Source organism: Rattus norvegicus, chromosome 12, assembly GCF_021556685.1.
Source record: "Rattus norvegicus strain SHRSP/BbbUtx chromosome 12, alternate assembly SHRSP_T2T, whole genome shotgun sequence".
NCBI classification, from domain to species: domain Eukaryota; kingdom Metazoa; phylum Chordata; class Mammalia; order Rodentia; family Muridae; genus Rattus; species Rattus norvegicus.
The window spans coordinates 52168588-52186389 of NC_141545.1; the positions used below are offsets into that span (position 1 = coordinate 52168588).

At 50.7% G+C, this 17802-nt stretch overlaps 1 long non-coding RNA gene across 2 annotated transcripts; it reads right to left on the reverse strand.

Moving 5' to 3' along the window:
* Window positions 1-4462: 4462 nt before the first annotated feature.
* LOC148002379 (uncharacterized) lies at window positions 4463-16404 on the reverse strand. Of its 2 annotated transcripts, none has more exons than XR_015634413.1 (6): window positions 16295-16404; window positions 15878-16039; window positions 11544-11645; window positions 7867-8024; window positions 7061-7209; window positions 4463-6758 (listed from the first exon to the last, which is right to left on the reverse strand). It is a non-coding gene; the product is annotated as an uncharacterized LOC148002379 (long non-coding RNA). The 2 variants fall into 2 exon arrangements; XR_015634412.1 differs by having other exon boundaries at window positions 4465-6068.
* Between the last annotated feature and the right edge of the window lie 1398 nt (window positions 16405-17802).

Here is a 17802-nt window from a genome sequence, read left to right on the forward strand (position 1 = left end):
CCCATTTGCGCTCCCCTCAAATGCTGGACTATGGGGACGGTATAAGGCTTCAGGGCTTCCACAATAAAAACATGCTGGGACTTGAAAGATAGCTCGACAGTTAAGAGCACAGATTGCTCTTATAGAGGACCTGTGTGTCCCACAATCTCTCCCCTCCCAGGCTCCCTGGTCCAGATCTCTCAGCAGACAAAAGCTTCACTAGTTCTATCTAAAGCCTCAACAAAATCTGCAGTCTGGACTCAGAAGTTTTCACAACTCCCCGTGTGTCATGTATATGTTTACCTCTGTGTACCGGGTATGTGGAAAGCATACCAAAAAAGAGAAACTGAGTCTACTTCCCACGGGAGTTCATAACTCGAGCGCAGCTTGAGAAACCAGAGTGCAGGTGGTTCCAGACCAGAGAAGGCCTCCTGGGCCACCGCTGTCCTCTCCCTAGGATACATGTATATGGGGCAGAAGTGAGGTCACAGCGACTAAGAAGAGGAGGGGATAAATGCCTCTTCATTTATGGGGTGGGGAAGCTCCTGGTTTGCCTCCAAAGCCGGCTTTGTCTCTTCCACGCCCCTGACTAGATAAGAAAGCCGGAGCGAGGTTGGCCAAGACTGGAGTTGAGCCAGGACTGTTCAACTACAGAGCCTGCTGTTGAGGTAGATAGAGCCAGGGCACTGGGAGTGGCGACAGCTGACTAGTAATTCAGAAAGAAGAGACCGGTGGGGGCAGGGGAGCATCCTCCCATGTGGAAATCTTATCCACGGACCGTGCAAAGACCGCCGCAGCAGGAGACCCCATCGCTCCTCCCTGAGCTCTAACTGACCCGTGTCTACACCTGAGCACCCAGGCCCTTTGCTAGCCCCTGATCAGAGGATCTTTAATGCTTTTAGCTGAGATGGGTGGCTCCAGGGAGGCCCTCGGAGCTGGACAGAAAAGGCTGTCTCTCAAAACAAACAAACGACTTCCGGGGCAGAGGGCAGCAACAAGGTTCCAGCCGGGCCTTTGGGCTGCACGCGGCCCATTCAGCCAGCCCCGCCCGGCTGTGTGAGGAACTCAGAGAATCAATCACAAGCTCTGTGTGTTTGCAGAAGAGTGCGTGTGCCTGGGAGGCGGCCTGGGACACGTGTCTACTGCTTGGGCTCCCGGGACTGCTGGACCCCAAGGGCTTTGATACGGAGGTGGATTTCCAGGCCATAACATGAAGGGTGACATCTGTGGCCACGTTTTTCAAGGTTGGATTCGGAACTCCATAGCTTCTTTGTGGGTCTTCTAGATAATCAGAGGGAGTAGGTGGGCTTTGAAGGCCTGTGGGTAGTGAGGGAAAGGCAAGGATTTCACAGGTTAAAGGGCCTGTCCCCATTGAGTAGTAGCGAATCTGCCGCCTGCATGCACTTCCGGTCCACCCTCCGGTCCAGGATTCAGTCTCTTCCTCAACTTCCTGTTTCCTTCTTGCTGTTGTTTAGTTGTTTGCTTGTGTGCTACAACAGGGTTTTGCTGTGTAGCCCAGGCTGGCTCCTGCCTTGGACCCATGGGTTCAGAGATGGAGGTATGGTGGGTCATATCCCCTTCGATAGCCTAGGCTGTTGAGCTGACTCCCTGGTCCCTATCTCTGTCAGAGGCCTGCCAAAAAAGAGCCAGGATCATGGCACAGATTGGGTGACCGGCCAGGTGACACTGGTCTGAAGTCAGCCAGAAAGTCTGTGGTAGCTCTTGCTACCCTCTCCATGAGATGTTTTGATCTCAGAAAGTAACACAGAATGCCCGTGTTGACCAAGTCACCTTCCCAGTTTAGTAGAGACACTGGACCAGCAAGACAGCAAATGAGGTCAAGGTTCTTGGCTCCAACCCTGACCATTGGCGTTCCACCACATGGTGGGAGGACAGAACTGGCTCTAAGCTCTCCTCTGACTTCCAAATGTGCAGCATAATACACATGTACAAACACACACATATGTGCAGTGTTGTACACACACACACATGCAAAGTAAGTTAAAATATAATAAAATGTTTAAAGAAAAGAAACAAAGACACTGAGACGCGGGGAGAGGCGCTGTCAGTTTGAACATGGCAGGAGGGTGGTGGGCTCACAGCAAGCAACTGCCAGTTAAAACCTAAAGACACCGTTTCCCCCCACTGTTCTTGAGTCTGCATTGAGTTTTATCTAGTCAGGCTCAACTTAACCAACTCAACACATTTGTCTCTTTCCCCACAGGGTGAGACAATATTGGAGAAAATGTCCTACCCGACTTCCCAGCAGAGGCCTCCCCTCGGGTCTCTGTGGTTTCTCACTCTGTGTTTAGAGTCCCCTTGGCTCCTGGGATAGTTGCACCATGTTAAACTCATTTCTCTTTCCGGTAAAAACACTGTGGCAAAAGCGACTTAGGGGAGAGAGGGTTCACTGTAACATACTTCAAGGTTACAGCCCAGTCTTGTGGAGAAGTCAAGGCAGCAGCTGGTCACAGTTTGTGGTCAAGAAGCAGAGTTATTGATGTGTGTGTGCCCCAGTCAATACTGTGTACATACTGGGCTTCTTCTCTCCCCTCATACAGTTCAGGACCCTCTGCCTAGGGAATGGTGCCTCTCACACTCACACCGGGTCTTCCTGTATCCATTAACCCAATTAAGAAAATCCCTTTTGGGCTTGCTGACAGATCAGTCTAATCTAGACAACTCCTTATTGGTGTGCCCCTCCCAGGTGACTTTACACTGTGTCAGGTTGACAGCCAAATCTAATTATCCCACCCTGCAACCTTTAAACATACCGTGTGACTCTTTCACAACACAGAGTTTAGCAGGAAGGAGGTTAGCGATGTGCCACTGTGGGACGTGCCACGCTTCTGGGTTCACAGAGAGGTGGCATTTCAAGGAATTTCCAAAGGCACTTGGACATTCTATGATGTTGTCCTATATACCCATCCCCAATGTGAGGACCCATCCCAGGACTATCCAGCAATACAAAAGGAAGTGAGGCCAGGCCTGTTCGAGACCTTTATCAGGGCTGGGGAGATGGTTCAACGCTGGCCTTGCAAATCTGATGACCTGGGTGTGGATCCCAGAAGCCCAGGAGTCAGATGCTCAAGTGGAGTGTCTGTCACCCTTCTGTGACTTCCAGAAGTTCAGGGGGCAGCTCGGTTGAGGATACATGAGGTGCAGGTGGGTGCTCGAGGGGTGGGCTTACCCAAGTGCACAGAAGCCCAGGGGATAGTGCCCCAATCTGCAGATACTGGATATGGAGCTGCAGAGTTCGATCTGACATTTGCTCTCCTTTCCTTCCTCCATTTTGGCGTGGGAGCAGCGTATGTCAGAGGCGTGTCACTTTTATGATACACGCTGCTGTTGAGCACTCTTTCGCACAAACAGCCGCCATCTTTAGTGTATCAGCTGGTGCTTGTGTTAGACCATCATCACTGATTACATTTCCTTAGGGGAGAGCCCGGGGTGGTATCCTCGCCTGAGAGTCCATCCAAACGTGCCCCACACCATTGCACGCAACTCTGCTGTGATCCCTAGTGGTTTAATTGCACTTGGCTCTGTAGTATACGGACTGAGAAGGTTAATGAAGAGGGCACCGTGTATGGGGCTAGGAGGAAGCCATTGTGAATCTGCTTTGGGGTCACACGCATACCTTTAAACAACGCCTCGCCCCTGCTCTATAAGGAAGCCCAGCAAATTGATGGGTTTCCCATGAAGAACTTTAATAGGCTTGTACTTTGGTTTGTCACTGGGGCCTTGCTATGTCTCCCCAGGGAAGAAATTCTTCAAAGAACAAAGGCTCACCTTGAAGAGGTTTCTTTGAGGCTCTCAGAACAAACTTTTGGTTTTAAGACTTAATATATGGGGTTGGGGATTTAGCTCGGTGGTAGAGCGCTTGCCTAGCAAGTGCAAGGTCCTGGGTTCGGTCCCCAGCTCCGGGAAAAAAAAGAAAAGAAAAGAAAAAAAAGACTTAATATATTAGAACTGTTCATTTTTTTTTGGGGGGGGGACTCTCAGAGTGAACCTAAAATGGTTTGCACTAAATGGTGTCCATTAGCCTTTGAAGACCAAGGGTGGAATTTTGTGATTTAAAAGTGATGTTTTGGTGTTGAGTTGATAAGGGGTGGACTTGTGATGGGTCATCTTCCCTGTCAACCTGACAGGATTTGTAATCGTATGGAAACAGATCTCTGACCATGCCCGAGAGGGACTCCAGAATGGATTAATTGAGGTGGGAACCCTGAATGTGGGTGTCACATCCTGCGGGCTGGGTCCCAGTCTGGATAATAAGAAATCAGTTGAGCAACAGAGTTCATTTCTCCATGTTTCCTAGCAGGATACCTTGTGACACCCACCTCACACTCCTGCAATGCCTTCCCCTCCATGGTGGACAGGATCAATCTTTCCTTCCCCTCACCTTCATCAGGTGTGTTGTCACAGCAACAGGAGTCTCCCACATGATGAGCCAATTTCTTAGAAAGCAGAGAGAAGCACTTGAGACCTTTGGAGGCTTCATTACCTTCTACTGACCACAGAGAATCATATGATCAGAACAGATTGCAGGGAGAAGATGTAGTATATGGGGCTGTGGCCAGTTTTGTACTAACAGGTTTCCAGTTTTCCAGCCAAGACAACTAACTATGCTGTGAGCAACATTATAGAGAAACGAGACTCGTTTGACTCAGTTCCAGACACTCAGGGACACAGGACTGGCATCTGCTCTGTTCCAGTGAAAGCCTCATAGAAAATGAAATCAGAATAGCAAGAGTGTGTTCAGTGGGAAAAGATGAGTGGGTGGGTGGATGAATGGATGGGTAGGTGGATGGATGGATGGATGGATGGATGGATGGGTAGGTGGATGAGTGGGTGAATGGGTAGGTGGATGAGTGGATGAGTGGGTGGATGAATGGATGGGTAGGTGGATGGGTGGGTAGGTGGATGGATGGATGGATGGGTAGATGGACGAGTGGGTGGATGGGTAGGTGGATGGATGGATGAACAGACAGATGGATGGGTGGATGAATGGATGGATGGGTGGATGAGTGGGTGGATGAGTGGGTGGATGAGTGGGTGGATGGATGGATGAATGAGTGGATGGGTTGTTGGATGGATGGATGGATGGACAGATAGATGGGTGGATGGATGGATGGATGGATGGATGGATGGATGGATAGATGGATGGATGGATGGATGAATGGATGGACAGATGGATGGGTGGGTGGGTGGATGGGTGGATGGGTTGTTGGGTGGATGTGTGGGTGGATGAGTGGGTAGATGGGTGGGTAGATGAGTGGATTGGGGCAATGACAAGGAATATGTGGAGCTTTGTACCAAAGGAAACCCATCAACAAGAAGGTACTAGCCCAGGGACCTCCCATTGGGTCTCTCCTCTTAAAGGGCATGGCACCTCAACACTGAGGGTCAGAGCTTTAGTCCCTGTTGAGCTTTCAAGAGTAAACCAAGCCACACTCTCATCATTCGCACTGCCTCCATGAAGGATGCTTGCTGCCACAGGCCAACATTGCTGTGAGATTTGTTCTTTACAGAAACTACCTAAGGGCCACAGGAAAATTCTCAGTTTCTCACACCTCCAGGACCCACCCCTCCACTCTCTGTACCTCCCCAACACTGACATTCACTGTGGTCAGACTGTGGCTGTGGAAGCCAGTCTGAGCAAGTGTAGCCACATTTAGATAAGGTAGAGTAAGGGCATCATGTCCACCAACGGAGTCAAACTGACCCAGGGGTACCTTCTTCCCAGGCCGCTGTGCTCCAGAGTAGTAAAGAAGATACGTGTCTGTGGTTCCACGGCCCCTCCTACAGCATCCCGGGAGAGCAACCCTCCTTACAGCCATCACCAGGTCCACTTCCAGTCCAGATGGGGGCAGAGGGCAAGTCCCCTGTTGTCCCTGTACTTGACCTCTTACACTGTCTGGTCCCCAGGGTCACATAGTGTGTGCGTCCGGGAGAAGATTTATCCCACAGTGCCGTACAATGCGGGCTGGTTTCCAGTGATTTAGTCTCAGAGCCCCCATCTGACAGAGGGCACCAGCGGAGGAGCCTCTGCCGTATATCGTATATCAAAAAGCAAACTGAAGAGATCCCTGTAAACACAGCGGGGGGGGGGGGAGGAAGAACCTGCCATAGCCGTAAACCCAGCAATGTGGCTGCGTCGGGCGAGCCATCTGCCATGCTCCCCATCCAGATGCGCAGCCACTGCCTGAGAGACTCCACTCTTTTGGATTTCTGGACACACCCCTTTCGCCTCTCTTCTTGTTGACCAGAGGAGCAAGAGAACCCAGGCAAGAGCATGGAGCCTCATCTCCTACCTCCTCAGGGAGCTTGAGGTAAATCTGAGTTATTATAGAGCAGATCCAAGCCACACCCTGCTAGACGTAAACCCAGATGTACTTCCAAATGAGTGCCAGCCACTGCCTGTGTAGAGAGAGTGCCCCTTAATTCTCCTACACTGCAAGGAAACTGAAGAGGGAGAGCCAATCATTTCGTAGGATGCATGCTTCCACTTTCCCAACCCGGGACGGTTTTACAGAATGTCAAGGCTTGCAAAGGAGAGGAACCCAACTCATAGTGGCTTAAGAAACTAACAGTGAAAATTATTGAAGGAGCCACTTCAGGCATGGCTGGATCCAGGGTCTCATCCGACGCTGCCTGTGTCTTTCAAGTCAGTTTTCCTCGTGGTTGCCTTTCTGCTCAGGGAGGTTAAGGTGTCTTCTGCCACTGGCATTCTATGCTTAGCCAATCCAGCAAGAGAGACACGGTACTGTCAGCGCACCCTAAACTTACAGGAGAAGACTCTAATTAGCAGGTACTGCCCTGCTGCCTCATTAGCTAGTGAGTTCCCTGTCCCTGGGACCAAACAAGCAGCCTGGTAGGGACACCAGAGGATCAAGGTTTCCAGCAGGACTCTCTTACTAGAATCTGGGCTTCCGAAGGCCCACAGTACCCAGTCTGTTGACTAGTGTGTCTACAATGCTTTGCACAATGCATGCATCATAAATAACTCAATGCAATCCTGGCACACATTCTGGTCCATTTTCTGCTGCTGTTACAGAATATCTGAGGTAGGTAGGTTTACCTGACTCTAAGAAATCCTGGAGGCAGATGCCGGGATCCTCTCGGCTTCTGTCAAGAGCCCTATTCTGCTTCAAGTCAAAGTTGGAAGCTCAGCAAAGCTGGACATGATCAGAAGTGAGGAAAGGGCTGCATTCCCAGGATGGCACACCCCTCAGAAGGAAGACATGGATTCAGTGACCAGAGGCACCCCCATGACCCGCATGCCTCCTTCTGGCTCCACCCCCATGACCAGCAGCCTCTCCCCAGGCTCCACCCCCATGACCAGCATGCCTCTCCCCAGGCTCCACCCCCATGACCAGCATGCCTCTCCCCAGGCTCCACCCCCATGACCAGCATGCCTCCCCCACCCCCTGGGCTCCACTCCCCACACTGCTGTGCTGTGAAGCTGAGGCTCCCACCAGTGAGCTTCCTATGTTCTGAACTCAGAGCAGCCAGCATCCCAGATTCTTTCTTTGATCTCTACCCTCCCCAGCTCCAACCACCTACTACTCTCCTCTGATTGCACCTCAGTGCCTTTGTCTGAGCTGTGAGTGAGCCTAGGAGAGCTTGCTACACCACTCCTGGCATGTCCAGCTTCTTCTCAACCCTCAATTTCATGAGAAATGTTGCGGTCTCTTCTTGGGCCAACCTCCCCTTGGGAAGTCCTCTCCACCTCTAGCCCATGGTCTTGCCTCTTTCTCTGTTTCTGTACTTACACACATGTGAAAAATGCTTTTGACTCTGTCTTTCCACCTAGTGGAATGAATTTTTCTGCGTCCTGTTCTGGGTTAGCTCAATAAATAGCTGGCACTCAATTTACCGCCTTACCGAGGACGGTGCCAGGCGCTGTGAATGGGCAGTCCTCTGTGGTGTCCGTGGAAGCGTTTTCTCCTCTTCCCTGGATAGATGGTTTTCAGCCAACGTTTGTCAATCCCTCCCGTTAGTGGCTTTTCTTCCTCTCTAAAGGTCTCAGAGCCACCAGATTTCTGCTGGCAGATAGAGAGAGTGGGAGACATGGGTGCTGGTTTATGGCCAAACCCAATGTGATACAGCGATATGGGCACAGCCAAGGGCAAAAGGAGTATGGGGCAATGTGGTGTGGGAGGGAAGAGAAACAAGTTTAGTAGCAGCCAGCCTCTGCCTCAGCAGTGAGTGGGTGGGTGGACAGAGGTAGGTGGGCAGACGTAGATGGGTGGATGGATGGGTGGGTGGGTGAGTGGGTGGATAGATGGATAGATGGATGGTGGATGGATGAATGGATGAGTGGACAAGTAGATGGGTAGGTGGGTGGATAGATGGAGGATGGATGGGTGGATGGATGGATGGATAGGTGGGTGGATAAGTGGGTGGATGGGTGGATTGATGAGTGGATGGGTAGGTGGATGGATAGGTAAATGGATGGATGGATGGATGAGTGGATGGGTAGGTGAGTGTGTGGATAGGTGGGTGGATAGATGGATGAATGGGTGAGTGGATGGGTGGATGGATGAATGGATGGATGGATGAGTGGATGAGTAGGTGGATGAATGAATGGATGAGTGGATGGATGAGTGGATGGATGGATGGATGAGTGGATGAGTAGGTGGATGAATAGATGGATGAGTGGATGGGTGGGTGGATGGATGAGTGGATGGGTGGGTGGATGGATGAGTGGATGAGTAGGTGGATGAATGGACAGGTAGGTGATTAATTGGTAGATAGGTGGTGATGGATGATGGGTAAAGGATTGGGTGGATAGATGGGTAGGTGGTTGGTGGGTGGGAGGATAGCAAATGAGGGTGGATGAGTAGGTGATGGTGGGAGGTCTGTGGGTTGGTGTGGGCAGAGGGATGGATGCAGTGCTTTTAAGTTCCTGTCAATTTATGATATCTTTTTATTTTACTTTTTACGTTTTCATTTTATGTCATGCTCACTGCCCCTCTTACATTCACCCCCTCCCACAATATTTCCCTTATTCCCCCTTTTCCTGAGTGGGCGCCCCCGCCCCCCACAGCCTGGCACTTCAAGTCTCTTCTAGACTGGGCACTTCATCTCTCAGTGAGGCCAGACAGGGCAACCCACGAGAAGAGCATGTCCTATGTGCAGGCAACAGCTTTTGGGACAGCCCCTGTTCCAGTTGTTCAAGACCCATATGAAGACATAGAAGCTGCACATCTACTACAGGGGAGGCCTAGGTCCAGCCCATGTATGCTCTTTGGTTGGTGGTTCAGTCTCTGAGAGCCCCAAGGGCCCAAATTAGTTGACTCGGTTGGTCTTCCTGTGGAGTTCCCATCCCCTTCAGGGCCTGCAGTCTTTCCTCCATCATGAGGAATCATAATGCAGCTCTTCCATTAGAGTCCCCAAGCTCCACCCACTATTTGGCTTTGGGTGTCTGTATCTCTTAGCAGTTCATGACTTACAAAGCTCCAAGTCTACTGTCCCAAGAACTAACATGTCCGCTGCTGCCTGTCCTGCGTATGGGATCCATAGAGACAGGGTTGAAGTGCACTACCCACAAGGCATCTGGGTTTCCCGGGTTGCACTGTTCCCCCCCCCCCCCAACACAATGAAGAGAAGGGCATGGATAACCTCACACGAGGCTCCATCTGGATCCCAGCAGGCCTGGCGTGCGCAAGTATCCATCTCATGCCTTTCCTGAGCTACCTACTCTCTGGAGCTTCAGGGGTGACTGCCCATGACAGCACTGAGTCTTCATACAACACACACACACACACACACACACACACACACACACACACACACACAGCACGCACGCACGCACGCATGCACACTAGCACAGCCTTTCGCCTTTGTGGTTGTCTCTCTGTGTTGTTTGATTCACTGAAGCATGCACCAGATTTGGAGACTGCAGCAACAAGTGAAGGGCCCCAGTTAGCCAGATGATAGGGGTAGCTTACATTACTGTGGCCCAAGCTAAGCGTCCCTTCTAGGGGGACAGAGACATTCCCCAACCACACCATCAATAAAAGAGCATTGCTTCGGAAGGGCTCTGGAGCTCACAGGGAGATCAGGATTGGGGGAGGACTGGAAGGACAATCCATGCCTCAGGATTCCTGAGAACTCATGGCTACCATCTGCCCAGAATCCCCCTAGTTGGATACCCTCCCTCCTCTGTGTGGACACGGCTTCTTAACAGTGCCCAGAACCAGCCAGAAGTTAGGGTGTGGGGCATCGGCAAGTACAGCTTGGCCGTCTCCACCTGCTGCTACAGCCTCTGGGCAGGGACAGAACCCCTAGGAAACTGCAGCAGCTGCAGAGTGGGCAACACCACCCTCTGTAACCTGGGTCCCAAGCTGGTGCTGTCCGGTCCAGCATACACACCCAGAAGGAGGTATCCAGGGAGCTCCCCATCTGTGGCATCAAGAGCTCCAAACCTCCCTTTCAGCTTTTTCTGTGAAGATGGTTGAAAGCCGGGCTTCCCTTCACTCCTGAAGATGTGGATGCCAGAACATGACTGGTCTTGGGAATCGGTGTTTTGAGGCAGAAGAGGAAAAGCAGGCCTAGCTCAGGCCCTCTGCCTCAGCCAGCATTCCATGGCATTCCAGTCAAAAAGCCAGGCAGGCAGCTGTTCTCAATGAAGGAAAGAGACGCGCAGAATTCTAGAGAACTATGCATCGACTGTGCGTAACCACAATATGCTCGGCGATGCAATTGTCTTGTATTGCTCTCCAGAGAGAGGGAACGTTCACGCCCACCCCCACCCCTCCCAAATGGTAGCCTCATGCTCGACTCTCAGCCATTTGAGTTTGGAGTCATGATCACAGATCCGTCATGCATGAAGTAGGGCCAGGGCTTTGAGTCCTCAGCAGTGAAGGGCCTCAGAGCTCAGGAGTTTCCCAAAACACAGGAACCCGAGGCCAGCCATGAGCCACGGGTACTAGTGTCAGAACAGCAGCCCCTGGAGAGGGTCCCAAGGTGAGGGTAGGGCTCTGTGGCAACAGATCCCACCTCTTGCTCATCCCTACCCACTATAGCAGGCAAACAGTGGTGATTGCTCCCAGGTCCGGTTGGGTGGGGGTGGGCCATCAGACGGAGTGTGGCAGAGGGACCCCGCACATCCTCCTCAGGAGGCCAAGGGCACCCAGGACATGGAAATTAAAAAGAAAGGGGGGAGAGACCCGGCATATTAACCTCCTTAATCTTTCATTTCTGACATAGATTGTGGGCCTTCATTTCAAAGAATTTCCAGCTAATGTCTGGAGGGCAGAAAAATCTATTTCCCAATACACTGCCGCAGCCTTTGCCCCAAACGACTGCCCTTCCTGCTACAATCAGGTGCTCATTGATTTCCGCTCCCCCCTCCCCCCCCCTCTCTCTCTCTCACACACACACACACACACACACACACACACACACACACACACACACACACACGGTACTAACTCTTCATCTACCAAATATATCAATACAAACAACATCTTTGAAGGAAACGTCAGCATCTCGGGCTGCCTCTTTGTTAACCCTGAAACCGCCAGGTGGGAGGGAGGCTTTTCTAAAGACCCCACCTCAGATACTCATCTCTGTCCCTTCTCCAAACAGCAGGCTCTCCGTACGGCCAATGGTGGGATCTTCAGCCTCCGTATGTTAGAACACCTTAGGGTGTGGGCCTGTGAAGTAATTTAAACGCGAATTAACTAACTCGAGACAAGATGAAAAATTCTATTCCTCCATCAAAAAAAAAAAAAAGCCACATGTCAATATTGGATGGCTGTGTGTGTGATTCGTGGTGAGGCTGTGGTCAGCAAAGCCTTAGAGCGTCCTTGTGGTTACAGAATGTTCTAGTGGACAGGGCTCCGTTAGAATGGGGTTGGGCAAACGTTTTAACTGAGAAAGTCAAGTTGGCACCCTGCCACTGAACAAGAGGCAAGATGGTTTTGGCTTTCTGGGTCATTCTCTATCAAGCTACCCATCCATTGCCATCGTAAAAGAAAGCAACTATGTGTTGTATACAAAATGAAGCAGTCCTGTCTCAATAAAGCTTTACTGACAAAACCAGACAGTGGATCAGATTTGGTTCCCCCGCCTCCCCGCTTTGGAAATCCCCTAAAAAGACCTCAGCAGGTTCAAACTGGTTAGAGTGCTTAGGCTTCCCTAAAGAGTTATCTAGGATAATAGCCAGAAGCTAGAATCAACCCAGATGTCCCTCAACAGAGGACTGGATACAGAAAATGATATACATCTACACAATGGAGTACTACTCAGCCATTAAAACAATGACCTCATGAAATCTGCGGCAAATGGATGGAACTAGAAAATATCATCCTGAGTGAGGTAACCCAGTCACAAAGGAACATATGGTATGCACTCACTGATAAGTGGATATTTGGAAAAAGGCTCGGAACATCCATGATACAACTCACAGACCACACGAAGCTTAAGAAGAAGGAAGACCAAAGTGTGGGTGCCTCAGTCCTGCTTAGAAGGGGGAACAAAATAATCATGGGAGCTAGAGGGCAGGAGGGGCTTGGGAGGGAGAGAGGAGGAGGAGGAGGAGGAGGAGGAGGAGGAGGAGGAGGAGGGGAAAGGGGGGAGACAGGATTAAGGGAGATGTACAGAGGGTCAGGAAATTGAACAGAGGTGTGTAGCAATGGGAGATGGGGAACTGGGGGTAGCCACCAGCAAGTCCAAGATGCCAGGAAAGCAAGAGGCTCCCAGGACACAATGGGGATGACACTAGCTGAAATACTCAATAAAGGGGAAAGAGAACCTATAGAGAGCATATCCACAGGTTAGGTATGGCCCTCGGTTAAGGAATGAGACCACCAACCCTTCACAAAAATTTAACCCAGAATTGCTCCTGTCTAAAGGAAATACAGGGACAAAGAGTGGAGCAGAGAGTGAAGGGCTATCCAGAGACTATCCCACCTGGGGATCCATCCCATATGCAGCCACCAAACCCAGACACTATTGCTGATGCCAAGAAGTGCTTGCTGACAGGAGCCTGATATGGATGTCTCCTGAGAGGCTCAGCCAGAGCCTGACCAATACAGATGTGGATACTTGCAGGCCACCATTTCACTGAGCACGGGGACCTGAATGGAGGAGTTAGGGAAAGGACTGAAGGAGCTAAAGGGGATTGCAACTCCATAGGAAGAACAACAGTATCAACCAACCAGAGCGCCCCCCCTCCTGAGCTCCCAGGGACGAAACCACCAACCAAAGGGTACACATGGCGGGACCCATGACTCCAGCTGCTTATGTAACAGAGGATTGCATCAATGGGAGGGGAGGCTCTTGGTCCTGTGAAGGCTTGATGCCCCAGTGTAGGAGAATTCTAGGGCAGTGGGACAGGAGTGGGTAGGTAGGAGAACACCCTCATAGAGGGGGGTGGAATGGGGGGCTTTGGAGGGGAAACCAGGAAGGGGATAACATTTGAATTGTAAATAAAGTAGCCAATAAAAAATAAAGTTGTCTAGGATTGAAGCTGTTTTTGTTTGGAGACAGAGCCTCGCTATGTAGGCCCTGATGTTCTGGAGCTCTCTGCAGACCATGTTGGTTTCAAACACGGAGATCCACCTGCCTCTGTCATCTAAGTGCTGAGATTAAAGACACGTGTCACCAAGCCTTCAAGGAGACAGCTCTTTCTCTAGGTAGAATGTCACATCTTAGTGTTCTGTGTCTTAAAATGTTTAAATAGTCTATTCCCCCAGAGAAGATTCTTTAGAATGTGAGACCAGCTCAGAAGAGACTTTGAAAAGCCAAGATCCTATGTGGTGGCTCAGAACATCCTTATCCTGTGAGAGCACAGCGGGGCTTTGCAGTCCAGCATAGGGGTGGAAGGGTTGGTCTCTCTCACTCAGATCCCTCCTTCAGGTAAGAGGCTGTTGTGCTCCCCAGCGAGCTGCTTCTCCCGGTCCTGTATTATTTGTAATTTCTGGAGTTAAAAGTGTAACAACAGCAATAGCGACTGAATCTGTACATTCCTAACTTTTGGGAACATGTTGGGGTGTGGGTCGACATCTCAATTGGTAAAGAGCTTACTGCACAAGCGTGAACACCTGTTTCAACACGCATCACCCACATATAAGTGTCAGGCAGGGCAGTGCACATTTATAACCCCAGCACTGGGGAGACTCTGACAGGAGAATGCCTGGGGGTTGCTAGCCAGTCAGCCTGGCCTCATCGGTGATCAACAGGTCCCAGGGAGAAAAATCAATCTCAAAACACAAGATGCACAGCTCCTAAGGAAAGTATCCAAGGTTGACTTCTGGCCTCCACATTTGTGCATGTACACACATGTGTGCACATGGATACACATGTATGCACACATATGCATATACACATGTGTTTGCACATGCACACATATGTGCACGCCCATGTATGTACACACATACACGTGCACATATGTACACACATGTGTGCACACACATGCACACACACACAGAGGAGAATCTGAGAAAACTAGGCAGGGGGTGACATGGAGAGTAGAGAGCCTGGGAGAAGGCACTAATGGGATGAGGGACACAGGATCAGGCAGGGAGGTCTCCACACACCATGGGGTCTCTAGCCTGCTGAGAGGGTTTGATGGAGTTTCTAGAGCAGAAATTGGCAAACAGAAGCTCAGCGACTGAAGCTGGCACACTGCATCTGTCAATACAGTGTTCCTGGAGCCCAGCTGAGCCCAGTAGGTACCCACACTCCTAGGACTATGGGAGGAGAAGGGTAGTTCTATTCTTCCTTCCCACAGGCTGTAACCTCTGCCTCTTTGTCCTAGAGTAAAGAACCTGTTGGAAGCTACAGTAGGGAGAGATGGTGGCTGAGATAGGTACAGGAAACAGTGGCTGTATGACCCTAGGGAAGTAGCTTCACTTGTGTGTGCCTCAGTAGTGAGCTCTGTAAAACAGGCAGGACCCAATGCACGGGTTGTTTCAAGAATAAAAGGAGGCATGGCTACATCAAAACACTTTGCTTTGAATACTTTTTAAAAAATGTTTCATGTGTGCTTATGGGCATATGTGCATGTGAGGGGAGGGGTGCACGTGTATGTGATGTGAATACATTCTCGCAGGGGTTGGGTGTTGACACATGTGGAGTCTTGAGTTTTGCTGTCTGGAATCATCCTGACACTATTCGGCCTTATTCTTCGAGGCAGAGTCTCTCAGTCTAACCCAGAGCTGCTGACATGACCGGTCTTGCTGTCCAGTTCGCTCAGTGGGGTTATATCTCCATCGTCCATGGCTGGGGTGACAGATAGGCTGCCAGGCCCACTAGCATTAAAGGAGGTTTAATAGGGTCTGAACTTGGCCTTCACACTTATTAAGCAAACACTTTAACCTCTGAGTCCCTCCTCGGCCCTCAAATGCCTTTGAATCTCGCTAAGCATTTTGATAAAGAAGAACCTGAGGCCTGCCAGCACCCACTCCCCCTTCACCCCTTCTCAAAGAGCTAAAGTACTTGCCCAGTGTCAGGGAGGCAGCAGCCAGCTGCAAGTGCCCTTTTCTTTTCCCCAGCTCAGACCCCAGTGGGTCATCACCACACATCTGTGGTATCACCAGGGCCAGGTTGCCCATCACACAAATCATGAACCTGGACTAAACCCAGCAGCTTGTTCTAACACCCAGGCCACAAGCCAGGAACCAACTCCCACATAGCGGCCAACCCAGTATCCAACGTCCTAGGTCACAGAGAAGTCACACTGTCCTCGTGTGTGACTCCTTCAAAGCTTGGCTTCCCTCCTTATGAAGCTGAATCCCACCTCCTACCCTCCCCCTAGCTTGAAGAGACACCCCCTCTGGGGCACACAGGAAACCATCAAATGTTGCCTCTCACTTCCCCCCATCCTGACCCAGAAGTCCCGACCCTCAGTCAGTCCTTCAAAAACTATTTCTGGAATACCTACTAAGTGCCCGGCTTGATCCTCAAGACCGGAGTCAACACAGGATAAGAGAGCTGTGGTTGGTTCTCACGAGGTCACATCTCCCAGGGATGAGACATTGGAGGCTTTTCCAGAACTCAGCCCAAAGAAGGGAAGAGCTGGGAAGGCTCACCCGATGAAGCAAGCCTGTGGAGAAAGCTGACAGCCATGAAAGCATTCTGGGAGGAGGGGCTTGCGTGCAGGCGGCAAGACAGAGGAAGGGAAGGAAGAACTGCAGCCGTCAGGAGAAGAATGGCCCCAGCTCTCTGCACGAGCCTCTTTTCCTGTCCCATCTGGTGCCACCTCGACCTAGAGATGTGGGAACACCATGAATGGCCAATGGCACATAGTTATCAAAGTTTCAGGAGCCCGGGTTTAAATCAAGCCTCAACTCCCTCCTACCTGACTGACTTCAACAGAGGCTGACCCTCCTGGGGTCTCAGTTTCCCCAGTGGGAGATAGATCAGTGAGGACATCTTTCCCCTGGATTTTGCAAGAGCCAAAGAGTCGACAAAGGGCTTTGTTCAGCGCCAGACTGGGTTATCTCAGCCAAGCCAGAGAATCCGTCGGCCTGACGGCAGGCAAGGCCTAATTATAGAAGCCTGGAGACCGTTCTGAGCCTCTTGTGACTCAGGACAGGGGCCAAGGAAACTGAGCGGCCCAGGGAAGGAAGGGTCCCCAATGGTCACACGGTCTTTGCTCAAAGGCAGACAGCCTGATGTCTGCTCCCAACTCTTCAGGACCCGGACAAGTCATAGGGCAGTGACACAGAGCAATCACAGCGAAGGGACCAAGAGTCAGATTGGCTGAACACTGAGGAGGCATGCTGCACCTTGGTCTCTCTGTCAAAATGGAGGTGTTGTGGGACCCTCTTTCTGGGCCTGTGAAACTTCTAGATTAGGGACTGGTACCTGCACATCCCCAAACAGACGTATGGATGGAGGGAGGGATGGATAGAGATAGATAGATAGATAGATAGATAGATAGATAGATAGATAGATAGACAGACAGATGGACAGACAGACAGATGGACAGACAGATGATAGATAGATAGATAGATAGATAGATAGATAGACAGACAGATGGACAGACAGATGATAGATAAATAGATAGATAGATAGATAGATAGATAGATAGATAGACAGACAGACAGATGGACAGACAGATGATAGATAGATAGATAGACAGACAGATAGATGGATAGATAGATAAATAGATGAGACATAGATAGACAGACAGACAGATAGATGATATATAGCCAGACACATACACACATACACACATGGCAATGTGTGTACAATGTACACTGTGCACTGTCTCTTGGTATTTCTTTTCTTTGGCTCAGCAAACAACAAATTCCTGTCAAGTCCTCTATGTGCCTAACTGTGTTAAACTGGAGATGCCCAGAGATGCACAAATACATCTGAGCTCAGAGCCGATTCAGTCCACTAGCAGGGCCACAGGAGGCTTTGTGACAAGCAGGGAGCTGCTCACAAGGTTGCCACCCTCTGCTCCTTAGCCAGAGGCTTATTGACGGCATGCCTGGCCCAGTGGGCCATCTTGTCTGTAGCTTTGCTGAGGGAAGGTGGAGGGTCCTTCCCCACCTGCCTGTGCCCCGCCTCCCTCCCAGCCTCAGTGGAAACCTCTCCTCTAAGATGATCATTTACCTTGCAAACCGAGTACACACGCACCCTGTCCCCGCCCCCGTCCTACTTTGAAACTTTGTGCAAGGCACACAGCCACCCTGAGCCACTGCCTGGACTGTGACCTGGGCAAAGGTAATAGAAATAAAGTTCTCTGACCTGGATGTGGCCTCAGGCTTGTCACCCCAGTAACTCATCAGGCTGAGGCAGGAGGATTGCAAATTTGGGGCTGGCCTGAATGAGTTCGAGATTAACCTGAGCAAGTTA